This window comes from Dipodomys merriami, unplaced genomic scaffold, assembly GCF_024711535.1.
Source record: "Dipodomys merriami isolate MVZ:Mamm:240054 unplaced genomic scaffold, mDipMer1.0.p SCAF_37, whole genome shotgun sequence".
NCBI lineage: Eukaryota > Metazoa > Chordata > Mammalia > Rodentia > Heteromyidae > Dipodomys > Dipodomys merriami.
The window spans coordinates 744,313-748,176 of NW_027205270.1; positions in this window are offsets into that span (position 1 = coordinate 744,313).

Genomic DNA, 3,864 nt, shown 5'->3' on the forward strand with positions numbered 1-3,864 from the left:
TATAGAAGCTAATTTTAGTTTGATGTAAATCTCATTTTTCAATTCTTCTTATTTTCTGAGCAATTAGGATTCTATACATAAAAGTATTACCTATGCCTATATCTTCAGGTATTTTCTCTATATTTTTCTCTTACCAGTTTCAGGGTTTCAAATCTTACATTAAAACTTTTTATTGATTTTACATTTTAGCCAAGAGGTAAGGGTCTAGTTTCAATTTTGTGTGTATATCTGGTTTTCCCAAAACCATTTGCAGAAGAGACTGTCTTCACTTCAACATAGACTTTTTTAACTGCAGTCTCATTTCTTGATCTTCTGTTCCAGCCATGTGTGGTTTGTTTCTATAATTCTGTAGTGTATTTTAAAGTCAGGTATTATGATACTTCCAGCTCTTTTTTGCTAAGTATTGCTTCCAAATGATTTTTAGGATTTATCTTCTATTTCTGTGAAGAATAGCTTTGGAGTTTTTGAGGGCTGTATTTAGTCAGCTATAGATTGCTTTTAGTGGTGTAGCCATTTTCACAATAGTAAGTCTACTGATTCATAAATGAAAGTCGATGTACTAGTAGTGTCTTTAATTTCACTCTTCTTTTGCCTCCTTAGTTATTAGTCTTTTACCTCCTTAGTTATTTAATTCTTTTGAAACTATTGTGGATAGAATTTTCTCCTGATTTAGATTCATCCTGTTCATTATTGGTATACAAAAAAATGCTTTTTGTTGGGCTTGGAAGGTGGCTCAGTGGTAGAGCGCTTACCTTGCATGCCTGAGGCCCTGGGTTCGATTCCTCAGCACCACATAAGCAAAAAGAAAAAAGCCAGAAGTGGTGCTGTGACTCAAGTGGTAGAGTGCTAGCCTTGAGCTGAAGAGCTGAGGGACGTGCCCAGGCCCAGAGTTCAGGCCCCATGAGCGGACCCAAAAAAAAAAAGAATATTTTTTTTTTTTAAGTATTTTTAATGTTGATTTTGTACTCTGATAATTTGGTAAAGTTTTTTTTTATCAGATTTAAGAATTTTGTTGGTAGTCTTAAATATCCTGTAAGTATAGAATCATATGTAGATATTATGCATATATATGCAAATAGGGAGAACTGGAGTTCCTTTCCTATTTGTATTCATCTTGCTGCAGCTAAGAAATTTAGTACTAGATTGTATAAGGATATAGAGAGTAAACACCCTTGTCTCATTCCTGACTTTAAAGAAAATGGTTTCAGTTTTTCTCTATTTAAGATGATATTGGCTAAAGGTTTACCATATATAGCCTTATTGTGCCTGTATTCAGATCTCATGTGAAGATGGTCTGAAGCCAGCCTGGACAGGAAGGTCTCCATTTAACCACCATAAATCCAAAAGTGGAGCTGTGACCCAAGTGGTAGAATGCTAACCTTCAGCAAAAGCACTCAGGGTCAGCTGGGCTCTGGTGGCTCATTCCTGTAATCATAGCTACATGGGAGTCTGATATCTGAAGATTGTGGTTCAGAGAAGTCCAGGCAGGATGTCCATGAGACCCTTATCTCTAATTAAGCAAAAAAAGGAAACTCCAGAAGTGAAGCTGTGGGTCAAATCAAGTGGTAGAGCAGTAGCCTACTAGTGCTCAAGAACAGTGCCCAGACTCTGAGTTCAAGTTCCAGGACTGGCACCAAAAACAGCAACAATAACAAAAAAAAGAACAATACTTTTTTAATTTGGAATCATTTTTTTACTACCATCTGGATTCATACCGTCTCGTTTATTTGGATTTTTTAGAGGTTATATTTTTAATTTTCTTTATATAATGTATTTTATGTTTTCTGAAGTTAAATTTGCAAAACAAGGCATATTCAAAGTAACTTAGCTTCTTTCCCCTAACCTGTATGGCCCCCTTTGCCTATAAGAGGTACCTTTGTTAGTTTTGTGATTTTTTTTTTTAAGAGCAGAAAAGGAGGGGGGGGGTTCTCACCCAATTTTGGGATTTGACCTGGGCGTTATCTCTATACCACTTGAGCCTTAGTTCCACTTCTGGAGTTTTGAGTAGTTTATTGGAGATAAGAGTCTCAGATGTTCCTACCCAGGCTGACTTTGAACCATCTAGCATACTTAGATCTCAGCCTCCTGAGTAACTAGTATAAGCATGAACCACCAGCACCCAGAAGTTTGATTAACTTTTTATAATGATGAAATCTTCAGTGATCACTTGTCTAAGAGAAGAACTACTGATAAGAATTGAGATTGAAACTGGAAGAAGACAGACAGGTAGCTAAATATGTTTAAATATAAGAAATGAGATGCTGAACCCTTTAATGGTCACAAAATAAGTTCTATGAACTAAAAGGAAATCTACTTTAATAAAATTTAGGTATCTTTTTTCTTAACTAGTTTTTATGCGATTTCATTTATTGTTGTTGGTGGTGGTGGTGGCGATGGTTGTGGGGCTTGAACCCAGGGCCTAAGCACTGTCCCTGAGCTTTTTCGCTAGTACTCTACCGCTTTGAGCCACAGCTCTACTTCCAATTACCTGGTGGTTAATTGGAGATGAGAGTTTCACAGACTCTCCTGCCCTGGACTGGCTTCAAACTGCGATCCTCAGATCTCAGCTTCCTGAATAAGATTACGGGCATGAGCCATTAAGACCTGGCCTGGTGAGATTCCTTTTAAAGACTTAAAAGGAAAATTGGGTCTACAGTCAGTTGATATTTGACAAAGGAGCCAAAGACATACAAATGAAGAAACACAGCCTCTTCAACCACTGGTGCTGGGAAAACTGGGCGGCTACATGCAGAAAACTAAAAGTGGACCTCAGCCTATCACCATGCACCAACATCAACTCAAAATGGATTAAAGACCTTAGCATTAAACCTGAATCTCTGAAACTACTGCAGGACAGAGTAGGAGAGACACTTGAACTGATAGGCACAGGAAGGAACTCCCTGAACAGAGTCCCAGGGTCACAATAAGTTGGAGAGAGACTCGACAAATGGGACTACCTTAAAATAAAAAGCTTCTGCACAGCTAAAGCTATCCCAACCAAGCTAGAAAGACAACCAACTAATTGGGAAAAAATATTTACCAGCAATATATGAGACAAGGGGTTAATATCCAGTATATATAGGGAACTCAAGAAACTAATCCCTCCCAAACCTAACAAACCAATTACTAAATGGGCAAGGGAACTAAAGGGAATTCTCAGATGAAGAAATAAAAATGGCAAAGAAACACATGAGGAAATGTTCACCATCCCTGGTTGTGAAGGAAATGCAAATAAAGACAACCCTGAGATCCCACTTTACCCCAAGTCAGAATGGCCCACATCCACAAGTCAGCCAACGACAAATGCTGGAGGGGATGCAGAGAAAGAGGAACCCTATTACACTGCTGGTGGGAATGTACACTTGTACAACCACTTTTGAAAGCAGTCTGGAGGGTCCTCAGAAAGCTAAATATTGACCTACCCTATGACCCAGCCATACCATTTCTAAGCATCTACCCTGAACAGGAACCAATATACAAGGACACATGCACCTCCATGTTTATTGCAGCACTGTTTACAATAGCTAGGATATGGAAACAACCCAGATGCCCCACCACAGATGAATAGATCCAAAAATTGTGGTATCTATGCACAATGGAATATTATGCAGCCATTAGAAATGACAATGGCATTTGCAGGGAAATGGATGGAGCTAGAAGAAATCATGTTGAGCAAGTTAAGCCAAGAGCAAAGAGACAAATGGTACATGGTCTCCCTGATAAGTGGATGTTAAATCCAAAATGTTAGGTGATACAACAAAATTAACAGGACTTAAGAAACAAAGAACTTCCACTCATCTGGTCGAACCACTACTAAATAACCCCATGCTGCTGATCACATGTATGATGTATAGGTGTACACCG